We start from the raw sequence: 24,054 nt of genomic DNA on the forward strand, positions 1-24,054 counted from the left end.
GCTGCAGGACTCTGGAGCTGACAGCCAGTGGGGCCCTGGCAGGGTTCCAGTGACAGGGGCCCCCTGGATGGTTCCAGCAACAGGTTAATAGACTCCTGAGCGGGCCCTCCTTAGGGTTTCAGCAACAGGTGACCGCCTTGCATGGTGAGAGGGGGACGCCTCAGGCGAGTGGCTGGGGTTTCCCGTTTTCTCTCTGGGAACTATGGTCACCCTGCAGCTCCCAGCTGCCATGGGCAGAGGGGGGGGCACAATCATTTTTCAGTTGGCTTTTTTTTTTTAAAGCCTGGGAAATTTCACACCATAAACTACAGTAGTGCTAAGGTTGCAAAGTCAAGCACTCAGAAGTTAGGAAATGCCAGTATTAAGCTTGCCTGTGTAACCTTAATATGACCCTCTTCTGCATACACATTATGATGTAGTTTTTAATTAATGATCTCGCACTATTTCCTGCTCCCCATAGGCCCCCTCTGCCTTATCCAGTGCAGAGGATGGACCAGCTGTGGGGATAAATCAGGGATGTGTAGTGAAGGATGCTACTGGCTGTAGCATCCCCATCACTAAATGTGCGTGTTTCATTTTCTGGCTGCTCACCTTGAGGTACCTAGGACCAAATTTGCAGAAGTGCTAAGTGCTCCAACTGAAGTCAAGTGGTGCTACACTTGGAGCATAGATTCTTAAGCGCTGTGAAAATGCTAAACCTCTTAAACAAGGCTCTGGGCTTCTCAAATTTGGTACCAAAAATTAATGGACACTTTTTGACAATTTTGGCCATAATTTCTGTGCCTCAGTTCCCCATCTGTAAATGGGTAAATGCCACGTACGTGTGTGTGTGTGTGTGTGTGTGTGTGTGAGAAAAGATCCATGTATTAGTGTTTGAAGCACTCGGAGAGCACTAGGAGGAAATTGTTAATTTTGTATCCAGTGCAGAGTTTGGATGGGTTTTGTCAAATAAAGCCTGGATCCACATTGAGGAGAATAAAAGAAGATATTGAATAAATATATGCTCACACAATGAGGCCGGGGTCCTCTGGAGAAAAATATAGATAAGCATATAATTAAAGACTGTAACATAAAACATATATTCCCAAGGGGGTAGAGTTGAGTTGCCCTTCCAACCTCAATTCTAGCATTTCACAACTTTTGAGAGCTTGACTCTGCAACCTTAATGTTACTTTAACTTTAGTTTTTATGTAATATCTATATACCTAGAATTAATTCATCTTGATTTCTTTTATAGTGTAGTGTAATGTTGCATGTTGTAAAGATTGATTTACGAAAGAGTCATTGCAGCTTTAAAACCAAATCTTGTGTGTCCAACACTAACAAATCTGTTATGGTGTAGATATCTTTTTTTTATATTTGCTAAACTAAGTGCCACTTGCGTACCAGAAACAGCCCCTGGGTCTTATTAAATTGTTTGTTGTATGTTCACTTTTTACAAAATGCTTTAAGCAACCTGGAAAAAATGTAGTTTTGTTAATTTAAATAAAATATACAATATTGTGGGTTTGTTGTTTCATTGAGTGAGAAGAAATTGTAGCGTTTTTTTGGGTGTCTTTTTATGGTTTGTCTGCTGAACTACAGTGGATAGACCAGTGGGGCGGAACTGCGCTTTACTGGAGACCTGAATTTCCCACCAAGCCACTGATCTAGTTCTTGGTGATCTTTTTCACCTTAAATTCTAATCATTGCATTTGTTATGAAAATGCAAAACTGATTTTTTGGAAGCTGGAATTCTTTTGCATAACTCGTTATGAGGCAAGATGCCTAACGTAAGCAACTTGTCACTTCAAATGTTAGTCTTAAAGGTGCCACAGGACCCTCTGTTGCTTTTTACAGATTCAGACTAACAGGGCTACCCCTCTGATACTTCAAATGTGATGAGATGCTGAAGAGCAGTACTTCAGTGGCTGAACTCATTCTCTCTTTAATCCCTCACATTAGAAGCCGTTATGTTATCAAAGTAACTTGGGTCTTGCTTACACCGGGCCAGATCCAATGCTTTTTGAAGTCCATGGGAACTGAAGAGGGGCTGGTCTCAATATCACAGGTATTTGGTGTTGGACCCTACAGCTAACTGGAATCCCCCTTCTGTTTTCTTGTACTTCAAACTGACTTTCCTAACTAGTTTGGCATGTACATCTGCCCAGGGGTATTCTGTGAAGGGAAAGCTAATGTAGTAAGTGAAATAATTTGAACTGACAGTTAAACTTATGGGAGACCATTACCCACTGCTTGAGCTACAAGGTGAGATGAGATTGATTGATTTATTGGCATGCTATGACATTGTTTTTTGAGAACTAGGAAACTGTCAGGAAGAGTGAGTTCCCTTGGTCAGAAAGTGTTCAGAGCTAAAACCAAAATCCCCTTCTCTGATTAGGCTTTCTTGCAATAGTACCCTCCCTTTCATACTAATGTCCCCAAACACTCCCAAGCCTGCTCCTTGCTAGCAGAAAATGAAGCCTGAGGTGCCGTTGGCAGTTGCCCTTGTAGGAGGCACTTGGCTGTTACAGTGATTGTGCTGCAGGGGAGCATTTCCAAACAGAGGCACCATGCTCATATTATATGGTTTCAGTCTCGCATACACTGTTCTGAACCCTTCCTATGCCATCAAACAGCACGGAGCACGAACAAGCGTGCTGCTCTATGACCACTTTAAAAAAGCTAGCAAACCTGCAGAGCTTTCCTAAGTACATGCTGCCAGCTTTATTCAACAGAACAAGGTAAAGTACTTTTTAACACCATCCTAATTAACAGACTATATAAGAATGACTAGCACCAGGGTACAAACTGCTGTGCCTTCTTAGGGTACTTCAGGGCATGGTGTCAGTTAGGACTGGTTTATGCAGGAAACTTTCATCGGCATAGCTACATCTCTCAAGGGTGCAAAAAAATTCACACCCCTGAGATGTAGTTAAGCCAACCTAACCCCCGGTATAGCTGGGTCACTGGAAGATTTCTTCTGTCAGTCTCGCTACTACCTCTCGGGGAGGTGGATTAACTACAGCAACTGGAGAACCCAGTCCCGTTGCTGTAGTGAGGGTCTACCCTGTAGCGCTAGAGCAGTGCAGTGGTGGCACTGGAGTTGTGCTACTGTAGCATTTTAAAAGTTAACATAGCTTCAGACATAAGACCATAGTTTGTTCAATACTGGCAAGATAGCAGAAGGCATGAACTGTGCTGCGAGACTTGTGCTTCTGGAAGCACCTGGAAAGGAGCTGGAGTCTTGTTTACACTTAGGCCTTGAGCAGTAGCCATTATGCTTCCAAGCAGGCTTTGTACATTTTACTTGTCTGTCTCGATCCCATGGACCTTGAGTTTTGTCACAATTCTAGGTGCAGTTCACCACATTCGTAGTGTGACTTAGTTTACAAAACCAGCTGTACACTAATGCACCACTACAATGAGTTGAAGGCATCTGGAGTACCCTGCGTCTGGCCCACATTAAATATAGGAACCCAACCCTGCATTTCTTATGCACCCAGACTTCCCTTGTCTTCAGTGGGAATCCTGGGTGCTCAAAGGCAGGGCGAGGCCCAGCTCCCCCTCTGCACCTCTGCCTGTGATGGAATGTGAAATTAGAGGTTGCCAAAAAGCATCACTGTAATCAAACCTCCTTTGTAACTTCTGTACTTAGTTGATGAAACAGTATTAAGCTGGTGCCCATAACACTCCTAACAATCACTCTTCACTCCATACGCTGCCAACAATGGGGAAAGCTTTCTAGACGAGAAAACGTTACTGTTGTATTTATAGTGCAATAAAAGGGGCCCCATGACTTTATTTATGCATGAGGATTAAATGGAAAACCAGGATAATGGATTAAGTAGAATACCTAAATGAGGCATCAAACCATTAAAAATAAAGACTATTTGTATATGGAAAAATAAACTGGGAGCATATATTTAACAAGAGTGACAGATGCGAAAGGAGCTGAGAATATCCATTTATCCAGCTAAAAAGACTAAGGAGAGCATGTTGCATGACAATGAGTGGCTTAATGGGAGACGGTGCTAACTGGGGAACAAAGTTTTTACACTTGGTTTATCACAGGCCATGTCATTTATCTAACAGATGTCTGCAATTAACATTTAAAAACAAAGACCAATTAAAATGCCTCTTATGGCTTCAGAGTAGCAGCCATGTTAGTCTGTATCCACAAAAAGAACAGGAGTACTTGTGGCACCTTAGACTAACAAATTTATTAGAGCATAAGCTTTCGTGGGCTATAGCCCACTTCTTCGGATGCATATAGAATGGAACTTATATTGAGGAGATCTATATATCTATATCTATTTAGATATATAGATCTCCTCAATATAAGTTCCATTCTATATGCATCCGAAGAAGTGGGCTATAGCCCACGAAAGCTTATGCTCTAATAAATTTGTTAGTCTAAGGTGCCACAAGTACTCCTGTTCCTCTTAGGGCTGTTTGTGAAGCTGTTGTAAACTGCTGGCTAGGTTGCATTAGAAACTGATGCAGTTTGCATTCGCTTCTATTCTCTGAAGATTAGGGCACAAACATTCAGACATTTTATTGACGCTGCAGAGGTGAAGTAGTCCAGAAAAGCCAGGATGGTTAAAGAGTATCAATTTAATTAGTCATGTTTGGACAATTGTTTTACTTAGTCTGATATGGAACATCTAAGAATACTGTTTGATGTGGTTTGGTTTGTTTGTTTGCTGACTTCCTCCCTCTCCTCTCCTCTCTCTCTCTCCCTTCCCCTCCCCCCCCCCCCCCCCCCACTATAGTCTATTTCTCCTGCTTGTGTGGTTCTTACACACAGCAGCAGGACAGAGAAACCCTTTTTTGAATAGGAAAAGGTGACTGTAAAACCACAAAAATTGGCAGAGGATAGGTATGGGGTGTGAAACTGATTGCATTTTACATCACTTTAAAATCTAGAGGAAGCCATTTGCAGTGCACAAGAAGTTCTATTTAGCCTACAAAACCCAGAAATTATTCAGCATATTCTTGAGTGCATCTACTGGTACCGTATGTATTCAGGAACTTTTCAATAAAAGGGTTCTTCGTTGGAAATGTTTTGTCAAAATGGACACTTTTGGTGGGAGCGTATCCATTTGGATTAAACTATCAGGAAGGTTTCTCAGGCCCGGGAATTTCTGATCAAATCCAGAGAGTGAGACCCCAAAATAGCCAGTAAGCTGGGGGTGAGAGAACTCGCCTCTGATGTGGGCGAGCCAAGTGTGTGTCCCTACTCTGCCATTCTCCCACAGTGAAGGTGAATGTCCTGCCCTCCAGGCTACCGGCTGTTCGGGGTTGGGTCTCTGCTGGAGCTGTTCCACTTGGTATAAATAATTAAGCATTCAGAGAGAGAGAGAGAGACTGACTCTGTACCCCACTTGGGATATGGGAGAACCAAGTTCAAGTCTCTGCTCTAAATTAGGAAGAGCAGGGATCTGAGCCTGGATTTCCACCACCCCAGGAGCGTGCCCTGACCACCAGGCTACTGGCTATGCTGGGTCCTGGCTCATGCTCTCAAACTTTTCACAAAACCTTTGGAAAGTTCATGGATTCTTCTGGCATGCAACTGGACCAGTTTCTGAAATCCCACAGCTCTAATATGCATACAGAGTACTCCTATAACAGATGTGAGCCTTGATAGGCTAAATACAGCACAGAAATCTAAATGCCACCTCTGGGTCCCCTGGCCTGGTGTTCTTACTGTTGCCTGTAGGTTTGCTTGCATGTTCTTCCAGATCCAATTTCACTTGCAAATTGCCTGAAGCATATATTGTAGGGGACAATCCTACACTAACCCCAGCCTGTGAATCTGACTAGCCCTTCCATCTCCAACTTCTATCGCCAGATGTGCACTAAGAGCACATTGCCTGTACGGCTATCCTAATATACTGAGCTTGCAAAGCACTCCTAGTGTGGATATAGTGTTTACCAGCCCAACTGCATCTATACTGGGGCTTTTGCCCGCACGGCTATGTTGGCCAGGGATCCCACCCCTGACCAACCTCTCTATGCCAGCAAGAGTTTGTAGTGTAGAGCTAGCCTATGGTTCTGTGACTGAAGAACTAAAAAGCACCTGCTGAATGGGCAGTTCTGGCTCTCCCCACAGCTGAAGAGGCTCTATGAGACTGCCATAAATAGCTGCTGCATGAATTGGAAGGGGAGGAGGGGCAAGATAGTGTCATGTGATTCACTTTTGTGTTCCTGCACCTTTTAAAGCAGCCAAGCACCAATCTAAATCACAGCTCTCAGAAGAGGGGAGACAGATCCAGTCTTGTCTCAGCAGCCAGTGTTGAGCCGATCTCCTTCCCATCCCCACAGCACTTTTCAAGCCCTCAGTTTTGCTGGTGAAGGAGGCCAAGTATGGCTGGGGCAGTTATAGAAAACATGAGCACTAAAAAGCTGTGCATTATTGGAGGGATCTTGCTGATTTTCCAAGTCATTGCTTTTCTAGTGGGAGGTCTGATGGGTAAGCAGGACCGGCTCCAGGGTTTTTGCCGCCCCAAGCGGTGGGGGGGGGGGGGAGCCACGATCGCAATTGCGATCGGTGGCAGGTGCTTCCCTCCAAGAGGGACCCGCCTCCGAATTGCTGCCGAACAGCCCGACGTGCCGCCCCTTCCCCTTGGCCGCCCCAAGCACCTGCTTGCTGGGCTGGTGCCTGGAGCCGGCCCTGTGGGTAAGTGTTAAAGGTGCAAACTTTCTCCTTCCCTCTGTCCTGTTTAGTTGTGTTGCTGAATTGCTTCTACGAACATGCATCTTCCCCAGAGCTCTTTGTGGACTCCAGTGGCTACCAGGAAAGAAAGGGCAGAGAGAAAAAAGATGGTACTGCCTAGTTTCAGTATCTGCTTGGAGAGGAAGGGAAAATTGAATAAGAACTTTGAAACTAAAAATCTTTAACTTCTCTCAGAGCAGTTACAGGAAGTAACTTAATCTTCAGTTGAACAATTAATAACAAAAACAACTGCTGGGAACTGCTCCAGCAGAAGAATCTTGTTTATCTGTAATTGTGCTGTGATGGTGGGTTTTTTCCCTCTTTAAAGTCTCTCGCAGATTTCATTTCAGGAACTCTGCCAAGAGAGAGCTCAGTACAAGTTACAGTGGGGGGGGGGGGTCTGCTTCCTGAGGTGGGCTCTTGGCAGAGTGAGAGGAGAATGGAAGAGATTGAGGAGGCATTTTGGTAGAGTGACACTTGAGGTTCTCTGTGTTTTGTGATGTTTTTTCCCTCAGGGCTTTTTGAAGAGCTCCTTTCTCACGTCAGGGAAGCTGCTAAGCAGGGAAATAGCAGTGTGATGTTTGGTTTCCACAGATGGTGGATTTCAGGTGAAATATTTTTACTCATGCCAGGTTTGCAACAGTGACTGGAAACTTTTGCAACTAGGATGTTGCTCAACAGGGTTTCAGAGCTTCCTTAGTTTCATGTCTGTTATGTGCAGCTTGTGCAACCTCCTTTATTGGGAACAATATGGTGCTAGGAATGCAGTAGTCCCTTTTTAGCTCTAAGAAAGGAGAGGTAATGGTATAAAAGGAGAGGATCTAGCCGAAGTGACATAGACATTATACATTCAGCCCTCACTCCTATCTACCCTGCCAATTGCAGGTTGCTGATGCCCTTATATATAGTATTTTTTTTGCGGGGTGGGGGGGAATCGCTGCGTGGGTAGATGCTTAGAGGACAAAAGCAACAACAAATGCATGATCTCCACTTGTAACTGGAGGACTAAGTTGTTCAATGGCAGGCTCTGCTGATGAGGAACGCCACTTCTAATCCTCTGACAAAGTTTGAAAACAGCTCATGCTTCGCTGATTTTACAAGGCAGGATTTAAAGTTTTATCATTTATTCTGGCCAGTATTTCTACTCTGGCTTTAATCTGTTAGTAGCTCATAGCTGTCACAAAGGGTGACCGCACTTCCCCCTCCTATTTGTACAGAGTCCTGGTGATGGCCTTCCAGCTAGTAAAACCATATTGCCTGAAGCAGTTAAACCCTGTTTTCATCCTGGTTTAATTACTAGTCGGGGTGGACTCAGTGTTAAATGTATTTATTGAAGCCGAAATCTGAACTAGACCGGTGGTTTTAGCACAGCTTGGCCGGGAGCTACCAGCCAGCTAAACCCGATCAAAACAGCTTGTGGTAAGTGTAAAACCAAGAAGTGTAAAATCATTTCTACTTTGGCTTCATTACTGCTGCATTATCCTTAATAAAAAGGAGTGGTTGGGCCCTGTTACCACAATGTCCATTGAATTACCCATGTGCCTAACTACCTTGCTGAATGGGGACCCTGTAATCTGAGCTGGCGCTAGGCATAAGCAGACTAAGCAATTGCTTAGGGCCCTGGGCAGCTCCAAAGTGGGGCCCCTATTTGCTTTATTTTTGTTTTTGTTTATTATGGGGGGGTGCTCCTGTGAGAGGCCCCCAAAGGGGTAGCGCCGCTTCTGTTGTGTTTTCTAAAGTGAGCCTTGTCTATTGCTCTAGGTATCTGGAAGCCACAAAGAATGCATATTCTAGATGTCTCATCACAAATGTACCTGGACCGGATTCTGATCTAGTTTACCTGTTTTAATTTCCTTGACTTCATGGGAATGGCTCCTGATCTACACCGATGTGAAGTCAAAATCAGGCTCAATAAGGCCTTTTTCATCTTAGAATTTTTGCCAAGAATTTCCACTCTTGTGAACATGAATGGTAGATAGGATGGGAGTGGTCATGCAGACAGGGCTCTCCCAAGCTGTCTAGAGCTGCTTGGCGCAGGGCTAGACAGAAGGAAGATGTAACCTACACTTGTGCTCCCATAGTTGCTATCTTCCATTGCTAAAGCTGAACCACTGGTAGCAATGGTGGGAAACTTTTGGCAAAGAACCCTAGTGTAGACCAGGCCTCTCTTTACCAGAGCAAGAAACAGAAGGATGTAGAATTGGGTGCCACTGGTACTACCAGTATGTGTAATTATATGATAACTGGAACGTACCTGTTCAGTTATCAGTGTCTCCATCCAGAGGCTGAACAGGCTTGTTCTGCAGGTTACTACAGCCAGGATCCCAGCTGAGGACCTCATGCTTTGGAGCAATATCTTCAGAGGGGAGCTTAGAGAATGTCCCTCTGGCACAAGTAGATGTTGCTTTTCACTTATACTTGCTCCTGCATAAGCAGAAGGGTTTCTAGGGAACATCCTCTTTTTAAGACCTGCTGGAAGGGATTCACTGGCATAGAGCTGGTCCTATGTGCAATCCTTGAGAAAGGGTCGGTGGTGAATACCTGCACAAAAAGCAGTTAGTCATTGTGCCATGGAGTTGCAGATTTTATGAATGTGATTTGTGTTTCATTTTCAGCTCCGAGTGCCACTACAGCTGTGCTTTATAGGTCAATAAAATGCATAGATGTACAAAAACCCCACCACCAAACCAAATGCTAATGCCCTGGGGACCCAGCCAGTGTGAGAAGATCCGAGATCTTGACGAGGAAATGAGCAGACCAATAGACATTGATAATATTGTGTTTGCTGTTCACTTCCCCCTCCCCAACAGGGAGATGAACCCCTGGCTCCAGTTCATGATTGTCACCATGGTGCCGGACATCGTGTTCAAGAGGGATAATGCCATCAGTAAGTCACTTACTAATTGCCCCCATGCTGCTTGATCCAAATATCTCCCTGTGGCATTTTTAAATGGATTTTTAAAAAAAAAATTAAGCAATTTTTTTTCCTGCTTCAAGTGACAATAAAGCTTGAACACTCCTGAACAGAAGCGCTCCTAGCACAGTTCAGAATTTCGGAATGATTGTAGAGGAGAAAAGTAGACAGCCTGGGGGAGCTATTACTGCTTGATGTGCTTGGTTAGTATTAATTGTATTACAGGAGCACCTAGAAGTCTCATTTTGCTAGTCCCTATACAAACATATGGCATGAAATGGACTCTGCCCTGAGGAGTTTACAGTCTAAACTCCTCTGTGTTCTGTAGTGTTGTGTGTGTCAGCTCAGCTGTCTCATGCTCTCCCCTCAATCAGTAGCATTTGGTTCAGGGGTGCTCTGTGTAGTGTTTTGGGTTCCTTCAGGCTGATGGTGCTCTATGAATGTAAAATGTTACAATGGGCATCTTAGCCTCCAGTGCAAGTATATCAGAAAGTGTGAGTGTTCAAAGCTGGGCGATCAGGGTAACACTGACATGCCCTCTTCTCTCGATTGTGCCATGCTAGCAAGGGGCAACTCCAGACAATTCGCCTCAAAATTGCACAGTCAGTGTGGCAGCAACTGCTCTTCCATTTTACATGTCAGGGACCAAAAAGGGATGATCTTGTCTAGCGATTTATTCCAATCTGTAAAAATGGGTACAAATGGATACGTTGGTAAAATGAATGTACTATCCAGCTCACCAGGAGACTGAGACCACATGAATCTGTGCCAGTAGGTGAACACTTCAATCTCCCAGGACATTCTATAACAGATTTAAAAGTAACTATTCTTGAACAAAAAAACTTCAGAAACAGACTTCAAAAAGAAACAGCAGAACTAAAATTCATTTGCAAATTTAACACCATTAATTTGGGCTTGAATAGGGACTGGGAGTGGCTGGCTCATTACAAAAACAGCTTTGCCTCTCCTGGAATTGACACCTCCTCATCTGTTATTGGGAGTGGACTATATCTACCCTGACCGAATTGGCCCTGTCAACACTGGTTCTCTACTTGTGAGGTAACTCCCTTCTCTTCATGTCTCAGTATATAATGCCTGCATCTGTAATTTTCACTCCATGCATCTGAAGAAGTGAGGTTTTTTTACCCACGAAAGCTTATGCCCAAATAAATCTGTTAGTCTTTAAGGTGCCACCGGACTCCTTGTTGTCTTTGTGCTTCTAATATGACTTGCACTCTTCATTTGAAGAGCTCTCTGAGTGTGAAGTGCTGTTGTTCAGAGGCAAGTAGCATGTAGTGTGCAGTTTGGTTCTGCAGGGATGGAAATAATGATTCTAATTCCAGTGTGAACTGACTTTTTATTAAAAGAAGAAGGTTAGGCTTGTGATTTAGGCCCTGCACTAGGATTTAGGATGAGTGAGTTCAATTCCTGGCTTTGCTACAGACCTCCTGTTTGACTACGGGTAACTCACCTTACTTCTCTGACCAACTTCAAGCTGCCACTGCAGCTCTTCTGTGTAATTTTGGAGTTGGTTAGCAGATTTCCCACAGGACTTGCTTTGCGCAGATTTTCAGGCCAGAAGGGACAATGATCATCTGGTCTGACCTCCTTGGGTGAGACACACAACCTCATCCACTGAGGAGAAGTCATGAACCAATGCACGTGCTCTTAGAAAGCCAACAAGCTCCGGAGACACAGCCTGGTCCCGTTCTGTCCGAGTCTCTCTCACTAGTCCCAGGGAAAACTGGGTTTTCTGAAAGCCCCCACCATCCCTGTGTGTATCTTGGCCCAATTACCATATTGCTCAGTGGTGTCTTTGGACTTGCGTAAGTGGGGAAATTACACTGGAATAAAGTTACTTTCATTCTAGAATAGTGTCCGTATGGGGAGCTATACTGGCACAGCTATAGCGCTATAATTATACTACTATGTCTGCCAGTCAGTTCCCCCATGAAGACCAGGCCTTCGTTATAGGGTGAAAATAATTAAGTCTTCCTTCTTCCCAGTTGTCCAGCCTGTCCATCTAGGGTCCAGCCACAGTGGCCCCATGATGGCTGCTCTATTGTTTGGGTAGTTAAATTCATTCAGTCCCAGAGGCTTGCAATCGCTGGTCTTGTGACCGTATCTATCTGTGGGTGAGGGTGCAGAAACTGTCTGCTTCCTTCTCTTCAACTCACACAGCACATAAATCACATTTTGGAAACCGATCAATAATTGTTACAGAGCACCCCTCCTTTCATTATAGGGGCATAAACCAACTCCAAGTGGATAGCACATGGGGCCCTTTGAAAATCCCAGCTTTGGAGAATTGAATTAGATGGTAATGCTACAAGTGAGTGAGCTCTATTATGCCTAGAGAAGGGTACCATAATGATTGAGCAGCTGGCTCTTTGACCTGTTCTCAAGTAAGGCCGTAAACATCTAACCCTCCAGGATGGGCTAAGGGTAGATTTTCCAGAGCAATCCGTGTTGGCCAATCTTTATTCCCATTGATTTCAGTGGGGCAGAGTTAGGCCACTGCTGAGTGCCTTTGAAAATCCCTCCTTAAATCACCACCCGAGAGAGACATCCTTGAATTTTATCACAATATCTCTCCTCCTTCCCTGAGCCGACATTGCCTACAGTTTGCGTTGTAATGACTTTGGTTGGTTGTTACCCTTGCAGAAGACAACGCAGAGATTATATTTGACGTGTTATTGGCTTATCGTGATGACATGGTTGCTGAATGGACAGAAATGGTACATGCAGTACAGACCTGAAAGCTAAAATGCTCCTTTGCCTCTTCAAAAGTAAGTTATGGGACAAAATTTAGTCAGGGGTCCACTACTTCAGTATTCTCATGCTTCACAGGATTTAGCTGCTGCATCCATGTGTCCTGAATGAGTATTTGATTGCCCTATCTGGACATTGCCCTGTGATCAAAGCCTTAACTAGAGGAAAGCAGACTAGACCTAGGAGTGAGTACAACTTTGGAGTAGAAAGATTGTCTTGTGGGTAAGACAGTGAGACAGAACCTAGATCTCCTGACCCTACTCTAACAGTCTTCTGGCATGACCTTGGGGAAACCACTTGTTGTTCAGTTTCTCCTGTTGTTGTTAAAAGGAGCAGGGAGGGAAAAGGAAATAATGCCTGTCATCACTGTGGAGTTGGGAGAGTTAATCCACTAATGTTTGTAATATGCTTGGAGATCCTTAGGAGATGATATAGCTGTGCAAGGTCTATGCATTATGCAGAATATTCCGATGTGATTGGAGCACAAACCAGGTGAGACGAGACGAAAAAGTTCATTTGCCTTAGTTATCCCTGTTTTTGTTTTTTTTTGCAACAGTGCTATTTACTGTAACTACTATAGTCCTTTTTTTAAAAATAAATGACAACTCAGTAACATGTTTCAGCTCCAGGTATCTGCTTAACCAACTGTCCCACCTCACAAGTGAAAGGCAATATGGTAATGTAATTGCCTGTCTTATTCCACAGTCCTGCTTTCTCTGAAAAGGGAATACTCAGGATATGATAAGGACTTTGTACTGTGCATCTCCACATTTTAAAGCAGTAACTGACTGTTTTGGACCATGGTAAGGTCCAATTAAGTGTGAACAATGCTGACTCTTGTATTTTTCCTCTCTATGCCATTCCACCAGACTAGAGCACATGAAGGCCAATTCTATTACTGTGATATGCTGCCTTTCATGGAAATTGGAACTGTGGCTCACTACTTCTACCTCATCAACATTCGACTCCCTGTGAACGAAAGTCAGGCAGTTAATGTGGGCATTGGAGAAATAAAGGATGTTTGCCTGATAGTAAGTGTGTGTGTCATTTTTATCACTTGCCTTCAGTAAATGATATCAAATATCTTAACCACTACTACAAGTGGACTGGGACAACCAATTTTATTTCATCTGTGCCTCACAGGGCACCTTCTAGTCATCACCAATCTGCACAAAATTGAATTGATTTATCAGTAAAATACCCTAGTTCCTATTCCTAATCCATTGAGCTATCTAGCCACCACCTTTTGTGGCACACAGAACCAGAAGAGTTTTTGTTTAAAACACATTAGTTCTCACTCTAAGTTTTTACAAAGGAAAACTCAGACCCCATAACTCCACACCACAGTTACCTCCTAAGACTTTGTTGGATTGGGAAACTGAATGGGGGCTCTTAACTTCTGTCACCATTGGAACCCAGTTCACAGCTGTAATATTCATTGCATTATATGAAATGCGTTAGTTTCCAGCCAGCTCTTAAGGTTCACATCACAAAAACACCACTATCACTGGCACTAATTGGCATCCTTGTTGTCAGTCTTTACGGAGAGAGGAGGAGCAAGATGACAGCCTTCACGTGGTGCTTCTGTTAAGTGTTGGTGGGGTTTCTTTTTTTTTCTGTGTTGTGAAAATTAACCAACTGCCAATGTCATCAATTGGCCACCAGATGTTGTATTACCGACCTCCCAGTGAACATAGCAATGATTATACTATCTCAAACCGCCCTTTTCAGGACCAAAAAAGAACAGTTGGGCCAGTCCTCTGAATATACCAACTTAATGTAGAAGGGATGTCCAGGGAAAAAGCCGATTACCTCTCGAGGACCCTCAAAGACCATCACATTGACCTTGTGGCCCTCCAAGAAACACATGTGAAAGAAGATAAAGGTGCCAGACATAAAACCTATGGCTATACCAAAATCGCTGCTGTCAACCATCCAATACATGGGATAGCAGTGTACATGCAAAATGGATTAGAGGATATGGAAGTTTTGGAAGAATCATCAACCAGTGGAAGAGAGATCAACATGGTTAGAATCAGGGACATCATTATAGTAAACATATACAAGCCACCTAACATCATGTGGCTTGATCCCATCTCGCCTTCCCTTCCTCATCCGGCCATCTACATGGACAACTTTAACAGCCATCATGAAGACTGGGGATACTACTCAAATGACACAGCTGGGGAACAGATCACAGAATGGGGAACAGATCACAGACTGGGTCCCCCTCGAAGACCTCCACCTGCTCTATGATCCGAAGCAATCCGGATCATTTTGGTCTGTGAGGTGGACAATGGATCACAACCCTGACCTGTGTTTTGTGACCCGTAATAGTGCAGGTGTCCCATTGGCCACAACAACAATCATCCTGAGTTACTTCCCGCATAGCCAACATCGCCCAATCCTCCTCCAGATTAGCCTGGAAGTGCCTCTTCTGCAGTCTGTGCCAAAGCTGCATGGGAATTTCCGCAAGGTTGATTGACCTACCTACACTTCAGAAAAAGAACATCAAATCCCACAGCGCGAACCAATACCTAGAAACTTCGTCCATTTTTCAAACATCCTAAAACTGACCGCTAAGTAGTACATCCCGCACAGTAACTGCAAGGCTTTCACCCCCTGCTGGACAAAAGAATCTGAGTCCCTCCTGAGGGAATAGGAAAGGAGCAGCAACCCAGATAAAGCCACTGCGCTGCTTGAGTCCTTGAATTCGGTGTGCCTGGAAAGGTGGAAAGAGACTGTTGAAAGCCTTGATTTCACCCATTGGCGTCATAAGGCATGGGCTCTTTTGCGGCAACTTGGAGGATCCCAGCCAGTAACACGATGCCCGGCAAAGGTGACCGCAAATGCTGTCGCCTCTTATCTTCTTTCTTTCTAACAGCTAGACGCTGACAGACAAGGTTACATGCCAGGAGGTCCAGTGGGAATTCCTCAGAAACCTTCAACAATGCTCAGAGGAATCCCCATTCTCCTCCCCATATTTTGTTGAGATCGATGTTGCACAGTTGGAAACCAAAAGCCGGAAAGCTGCAGGGGTTGATGGCATTCCTCCAGAGTTTCTCAAGAACCTGTGGAGATGGGGACGGGAATGGCTGGCGGTGCTTTTTACTGCTGTACATAGAACTGGAGAAGTGCCAACAAGCTGGCAACGGGCCACAGTGGTTGCCCTATTGAAGCCTGGGAAACCCCAGAGGATGCAGCCAGCTACCGCCCCATCTCTCTTCTCTCAACCATCAGCAAGCTAATGGAATGGGTGCTGCTCCACCATCTGTCTGCCATTATCGAAGACATACTCCCAGCGGAGCAGGCAGGATTTTGCCTGAAGAGGAATTGCTGTGACCAAGCAAAAAAACAAGGAGTCCTTGTGGCACCTTAGAGACTAACAAATTTATTTGGGCATAAGCTTTCGTGGGCTAGAACCCACTTCATCAGATGCGTGAAGTGAAAAATACAGGAGCAACTATAAATACATAAAAGGATGGGGATTGCTTTACCAAGTGTGAGGTCAGTCTAAAGATAAATCAATTAACAGCAGGATACCAAGGGAGGAAAAATAACTTTTGAAGTGGTAAGAGAGTAGCCCATTACAGACAGTTGACAAGAAGGTGTGAGTAACAGTAGGGAGAGATTAGTATTCGGGAAATTTTAAGTTTTAGGTTTTGTAAACACCCAACCACTCCCAGTCTTTATTCAGGCCTAATCTGATGGTATCCAGTTGGCAAATTAATTCCAGTTCTGCAGCTTCAAATTGGAGTCTGTTTTTGTTTTTGAAGTTTTTTTTAATTGAAGAATTGCCACTTTTAGGTCTGTTATTGAGTGACCAGAGAGATTGAAGTGTTCTCCTACTGGTTTTTGAATGTTATGATTCGTGATGTCAGATTTGTGTCCATTTATTCTTTTGTGTAGAGACTGTCCAGTTTGGTCATTGTACATGGCAGAGGGGCATTGCTGGCACATGATGGCATATATCACATTGGTAGATGTGCAGGTGGGAATGAGCCCTGGATGGCGTGGCTGATATGGTTAGGTCCTATGATGGTGTCCCTTGAATAGATATGTGGACAGAGTTGGCACCGGGGTGTGTAGCAAGGTTTGGTTCCTGGGTTGGTGGTTGTGTGTTTTTTGTTTGTTTGTTTGTGTGGTGTGTAGTTGCTGGTGAGTATTTGCTTGAGGTTGGGGGGCTGTCTGTAGGTGAGGACTGGCCTGTCTCCCAAGGTCAGTGAGAGTGAGGGATCATCCTTCAGGATAGGTTGTAGATCCTTGATGATGCGCTGGAGAGGTTTTAGTTGGGGGCTGTAGGTGACGGCTAGTGGCGTTCTGTTACTTTCTTTGTTGGTCCGGTCTTGTAATAGGTGACTTCTCGGTACCCTTCTGGCTCTGTCAATCTGTTTCTTCACTTCACCAAGTGGGTAATGCAGTTTTAAGAATGCTTGATAGAGATCTTGTAGGTGTTTGTCTCTGTCTGAGGGATCGGAGCAAATGCGGTTGTATCTTAGAGCTTGGCTGTAGACAATGGATCGTGTGATATGGTCTGGATGAAAACTGGAGGCATGTATGCAAGTATAGTGGTCAGTAGGTTTCCGGTATAGGGTGGTGGTTGTGACCATCACTTATTAGCACTGTAGTGTCTAGGAAGTGGACCTCTTGTGTGGACTGGTCCAAGCTGAGGTTGATGGTAGGGTGGAAATTGTTGAAATCTTGGTGGAATTCCTCAAGGGCCTCCTTCCCATGGGTCCAGATGATGATGTCCATCAATGTAGCGTAAGTAAAGTAGGGGCATAAGGGAACGAGAGCTGAGGCAGCATTGTTCTAAGTCCGCCATAAAAATGTTGGCATACCGAGGGGCCATGCGGGTACCCAAAACAGTCCTGCTGACTTGAATGTATAAAATTGTCCCCAAATCTGAAATAGTTGTGGGTGAGGACAAAGTCATGCCACCAGGTTTGCCGTGATGGTATCAGGGATGCTATTCCATCTTTGTGTGGAATGTTGGTGTAGAGGGCTTCTACATCCATAGTGGCTAGGATGGTGTTTTCTGGAAGATCACCAAAGGATTGTAGTTTACTGAGGAAGTCAGTGGTGTCTCAAAGATAGCTGGGAGTGCTGGTAGCATAGGGCCTGAGGGGAGAGTCTACATAGCCAGATAATCCTGCTGTCAGGGTGCCAATGCCTGAGATGATGGGGCATCCAGGTTCATGGATTTTTGGGGTAGCAGGTAGAATACCCTGGTTGGGGCTCTAGGGGTGTGTCAGTGTAGATTTGTTCCTGTGCTCCTTTAGGGAGTTTCTTGAGCAGATGATGTAGTTTCTTTTGGCAATCCTCAGTGGGGTCAGAGGGTAATGGCCTGTAGAATGTGGTGTCAGGGAGTTGTCTAGCAGCATTGAGGAAGGATTCCAACGTAAGTTGAAGACTGGGATCGTCTTTGTTGATCTGTCCTCGGCATACAACACTGTCTGGAGAAGGGGCCTCCTCCTCAAGATCTCTCACGTCATTCACTGCCGGCAAATGATCTGCTACCTTAATGGCTAGATCAGTAGACCAAGAACTCTTAACTCGGGCTCCGTTCTGGCCTGGATACTTTTTAATCTATACACCGCAGCTATACCAGCGACGGAGTCAAGGAAATTCATGTATGCAGATGATATTGCCCTAGCTGTTCAGCATACAAGCCTCCATACCATCAGTTGCATCCTAACCTGAGATTTTAGCACGATGGCTGATTATTTCCAATGCTGGAAACTTAGGCCTAACGCACCTCCCTCCCCCCCCCCCCCCCCCCCCCCGGGGGGTGACTGCTTTCCATCTGAACAATAAAATGGCTAATACCAACTTAATGTGCCATTCTGTGGTGAGAGCGTCAGCCATGAGGCTAATCCAAAGTGTTTTGGCATTACACTGGACTGGAGTTTGACCTTTCAACAACACCTCGAACACCCACGATAAGGTCAAGTCTCATGTCGCGCTTATCAGAAAATTGGCTGGAACATCACGGGGCTCCAGTCGACGGACCTTACAAACCACAACAATTGCTTTGGTATATTCTGCAGCTGAATATTTTGTGCCAGTGTGATCTCCTAGCAGTCACACTAACCTTACTAATGCAATGCGCATAGTGTTAGGGATGCTCAGATCGTCTCCAGTTGACTGGCTCCCAGTCCTATCGCACATCCAGCCTCCGCCGATTAGAAGAGCTGCTCAGACATCTCGCTTTCTTAACCACGTCGATGCAAATGCGAGGATCCTGCTGCACGATGACCTGCAGAAACCCCCAAAATGAGCTTAAAATCCCACTACCCTCTATGGAACAGTAGCAAGACCCTTACACCCAACTTCGATGCTGAGCCTCAATGGAGAATCCTATGGAGCATTTCAACTGCTCATCACTGACCCTGCTGAGAAACCACCGGGTTTTGATTTATGTCGGAAAGACTGGTGCAGATTGAATCGCATCAGGCCCAGTCCTGGGAGATGTGGCCAAACCCTCTTTAAATGGAAAATGAGGCAAACCCCTGTATGCGACTGTGGTCACCAGGCACAAACGATGGAGCACATCATATGGGAGTGTCCCCTTCGTTCTTTTGCCAGGGGCCTAACGGACATTCACCAGCTCACTGCTGTGGCACTGTGTTGGCTATCCAACTTGGATCTAAATTTGTAGTTGATGCTACCTAGCCAAGCCATACGAAAGAAAAAGACCAAGAAGGCAGGAATTAAAACCTTTCCTGAAGATGAGGGCTGAGGCTCGCTGCCAGGGCTGCGTGGTGAAGTTTGCTCTGCTACTCCCTGGCTTGTAGCTGTCCTTCTATTAAATAGCGTATTTTACAAGCACTGTTTGCTTTAAAACATAGACCTATAAATCGCCCTTTCCCAGGGCCTGCAAAGGAAACTGCACAGAGACCGTCTGCTATATTGACTGCAGGTAGGGAAAAGAGTGAAATATTGTACAGCTTCCACACTTAAACTTGTCTTCCCTCAGGGTATCCATCAGAATAAATATTTTACAAAGGCGTGGTTTGCAATGAAAACCTTCTTCACGCCCATCATTTTCATCATCATGGTTTGGTATTGGAGATGGATCACAGTGTTGACGCGTGCTCCTGTCCTGCTGGAAAAGTGAGTAGCGGAGTAATTCTCTCTGATGAGCCAGTGAACACAATGGACTTCAGTTTAAATGCTGCTCCCCAGTCAAAGCCTGTATAACTAGAGGGGAAGCGACAGAGTCCTGTGGCACCTTACAGACTAACAGACGTATTGGAGCATAAGCTTTCATGGGTGAATACCCACTTCGTCAGACGCACGTAGTGGAAATTTCCAGAGGCAGGTATAAATATGCAGGCAAGAATCAGTCTAGAGATAACGAGGTTAGTTCAATCAGGGAGGATGAGGCCCTCTTCTAGCAGTTGAGGTGTGAACACCAAGGGAGGAGAAACTGCTTTTGTAGTTGGCTAGCCATTCACAGTTTTTTGTTTAATCCTGAGCTGATGGTGTCAGGGGAAGCAAGATTTACCCCATAGGGATTTGACTACCTCTCAATCCTCTGCATAAAGTAGCATTGTATTTTCATTTAGACTCCTACGCCTAGGTGCAGATTTTTTTTTATTATTATTTTTAATAGTGATGCCTTGCTTGCCAGTCACCACATGAGCCTTTAGTCATGGTATTTGTGGGAAGATACACATACCTTCAGAAAGGTATCAGAAAAGCGATACCAGTGCCACCATGAAGGCGGGGGGAAGTGTTAACAAGGATCTGCTTTAGCAGCTAAGTGCAAATAACTTCCCTTCTCCCAAAATTCCAAACTCTACCTCTTCATGACTCTTCCGAATCCCATTGGCCTACAGACCTAACTCACTCCTAGCCCTATTTCATAGTCACTAAACTAATTGGCCTTGTTGACAAGCCTCTTGGTAACCAGTTGATTCATCTCCCTTGATATAGATAGGGCGGTGTGCTTTAGTAAAAGGATCTATACATCTACAGGGTTATATTAAAAATAGCTTAAGACTTGATTTGGAAAGACTGGTTTATGATAGACAAAACTATGGAGACAAGTGACTTCTTAACAACAACAAAATCTAAGAACTGGGTGACAATGGAGTTTGTGACTGGCACAGAAATGTGAAGATGCTGCGTAAACATGCTACTGTATGTCCACACCAGCCTCCTCAAGTGTAGCTGGGATTTTTTTTCTTTGAAATCCAAAAGGGTTCTGTTAACTCTGTTCCTGCTTCTCCAGAGTCATCTTTGCTCTTGGGATCTCCACGACGTTCCTAAACATCCCGGTAGAGTGGTTTTCCATTGGATTTGACTGGACTTGGATGTTGCTCTTTGAAGATATTTGACAAGGAATCTTCTATGCCATGCTTCTGTCATTTTGGATAATCTTTTGTGGAGAGCATGTGAAGGTAGGTGTGACTATATAGAGTAATGAGTCTTTTATATAGATAAAATGTGAAGACTTGCACTAAAACCAGCTTTGCTGTCAGTCAAATTCATGCACATGTGCTTCTTGCAACATCCAGGGTGAAATTGCCTTCCATTTGGGCAGGATTTGAAGCTGATACCTATAGAAGTACATGAAGGTGATTCCAGCACAATCTGGTAACTAGCCAAACTTGGACAGGACTTAATAAAGCAAGAGAGGGAGATGCCAATATGTACAATAGATCTGAAATCTCAAGAGTTACTTTTTATTTTATTATTTTGTAAAAAAGCATCTTTAAATATAGTGGTGCTGGGTTTTTTCCCCAGCCATTTGGATTAAGTAGCAATTTGGTGCCTGGTAAAGGCTCACTTTTTGGCAATATAAAGGACCACCTGGATGTTGACTGATGATTGTTTATTTGTATTACACTGGTGTTCAGGAGCCCCAGTTGGGATTGTGGCTCCATGGTGCTAGGCACTGTATAAATACATGGTAAGAGACTATCTTACAAGGGGACAACAAATAAATGGAAGGAAAAGGCAACAGAAGAGCCCTATGTGACAACTCGGTTTATGCCTGTATGTATCTATATCAAACTACAAACTCCATTTTGTTTAGGAGCCCCGTTTTGGTTGTACTGTGCCTTCCCTGTGGTCTTTTTGCCTCCATTTTGGACTGACATTCCAAGAGGTGTTGACGGAGGGCAAACAATACAAAGTGTCCAAGGGTCATTAACCTGGAGGGTCTCCTACTTGAACACAAGCACCCTTGGATGATGACTTGGGTACTGCCTGGACAAACCCAACCTTCCATGTGACCTAGGAGCCAAGAAAAGCATCACCAAACAAAGGACTTGAAGTGAAAGATGGTGGTCACCTGACAAAGGGGGCTACAATTTATATAAAAGTGTGCCTCTTGGACTGGCCATTGCAATGGAGGGGAGAGACCAGAACCTGAAGGCTAAGAAGCAAGAGGGATCCCTAGAAAGGACTGGCCAAAACCAAAGGCCTCTCTGTGGTGAGGCACTGGAGAGAGGGATTTTTGCAAAGGCTTGTTGTTTTTTCATGGATCTGTAAGTCTCTTATGCTTTCTCTGTGAGTGTGTATTAAGGAGTTACTGTGTGTGTTACTGTGCAAACCCTCTGTTCCTTGCTGTAACTCACATGTTCCTGAAGGGTTAAACTAAATCAGAGTACCCATCAGGGTGGACCTCTGGGGCCTAGGACAGCTGGCCTGCAGGGTCCCGCTTCCAAGAAGGGGCACCTGTCAGGGAATCTGAATCTTCTGATTTATTGACCTGAGAAGTTAGAGACCGTGTCTGGACACTGCTCAGTCTCAATGGGCTTAGAAGCATGTGGGATCGGATCCAGCACTTGGATCCAAACACAGCAACCTGGTGAGTGCACAGCAAGGTGAGTTTAACCAGGCCTGTGTCATCCTGCATGTTGTACAGTATCCTAGAACCTGCCATTGTGCTACATGTGATTTCAGTGTAATTATTCTGTTTGTTTCAAACAATAATAATAAAAAAAACCCAGAGTCCTCTGCTCGGTGCAATTTCTCCATGTTGTTGTAATGAATCTTATGCCTCTAACTTAGCTTCTTGGCTCTACCTGGCATGGAAAGAATACCTTTGATTATTTTTTCCCATCCTTGTTTGGTTAGGATCAAAATGACCAAATGTGGGTCTCTGGGTACTGGAAGTGGGTTGGGCCAATAGCTATTGGCCCCTTCTGCCTCTTCATCTTAGCATCTCATTTACCTCTCATAAATGTCAATCTTCCAACTGGCCTCTGTAGTGTTAATGTGATTATGCTCAGATTTAAAATATTCTGCTCTTCCGAAAATGGATATTTGGAAACATGGACAAGTATGTCTCTCCTTCCCACTTCCTATCCCTCTCCCCAACCAGTTGAAAATAACATTTCTCAGGTTTTTCCAAGTTGCAAAGAATAATGCTTAAGAACTTGCATCTTGCTCTATTTTTCAACTTTATACTCATGTGATCTGTGACTATTGTGGATTCTCTCCTGTTTTCAGGGGGGTACAACTGAAAAATCCATTCTACGGTTTCTGGACCACAGACGTTGACATGGAGCTGGCTGTATCCTTCCATCTATTAGTACCATGTGTTTCTTGTGGTAGAAACTAGAAATATTTAAGTAACAATTTATTTTTCTCCAAGTTCTTATTTAACTGGTGAAAAGCATCTTATCATAAAATAAAATGGGACCAATAGTTGGTTTCTAATGATTTTAATATTGTGGATGATCCAGAGTGTCCTTTGAGTGAACAGTGTTATGGTTCTGTAGGGTGACACTCTGTCAAACATTAGTGCAGCATGTAGATTTTGCTGCAAGGATGAATTCTGAGACTGATGTTAATATAAGGGAAGTAACTAGAAAAATTAGCATCTGCCTCAAGCTGTAGGAAGTCTGGAAAAGGGCGCATCTGGAATTAGGGTTTGGGTATTAGTGATTCTAGAGCAAATCCTGTCCTCACTGAACCCTGTCTAAATTGCACAGGTTATGCTTCAGAGTGGTAGCCATGTTAGTCTGTATCAGCAAAAAGAACGAGGAGTCCTTGTGGCACCTTAGAGACTTTCGTGGGCTAAAACCCACTTCATCGGATGTATACAGCGGAAAATACAGTAGTAAGAGATAAATCTAGATAGATAGATATACACATACATAAATATATATACACACACCGAGAACATGAAAAAATGGGTGTTGCCATACCAACTATAATGAGAGTAATCAATTAAGGTGGGCTGTTAGCAGCAGGAGGGAAAAAAAAAAAACTTTTGTAGTGATAATCAGGATTGCCCACACTATCAGAGGCTCGTTCACCTGCACATCTACCAATGTGAGAGATGCCAGCAGTGCCCCTCTGCCATGTACATTGGCCAAACCGGACAGTCTCTAGGCAAAAGAATAAATGGACACAAATCAGACGTCAAGAATTCTAACGTTCAAAAGCCAGTCGGAGAACACTTCAACCACACTGGTCACTCAGTTACAGACCTCAAAGTGGCAATACTCCAACAAAAAAACTTCAAAAACCAGACTCCAACGAGAAACTGCAGAATTGGAATTAATTTGCAAACTGGACACCATTAAATTAGGCTTGAATAAAGACTGGGAGTGGATGGGTCATTATACAAAGTAAAAACTATCTCTCGGCCCCCCCCTCCCCCCCCCCGTTACTCACACCTTCTTGTCAACTGTTGGAAACTGATTAT

General features: G+C 44.3%; 1 pseudogene; it reads left to right on the forward strand.

Annotated features, from left to right (window-relative positions):
- The first annotated feature begins 6,348 nt into the window (after positions 1-6,348).
- LOC112115982 overlaps positions 6,349-24,054 on the forward strand; it is a 40,915-nt pseudogene continuing 23,209 nt past the window's right edge.

Source organism: Terrapene carolina, unplaced genomic scaffold (assembly GCF_002925995.2).
Source record: "Terrapene carolina triunguis isolate 2854851 unplaced genomic scaffold, T_m_triunguis-2.0 Scaffold210, whole genome shotgun sequence".
Lineage (NCBI taxonomy): Eukaryota > Metazoa > Chordata > Testudines > Emydidae > Terrapene > Terrapene triunguis.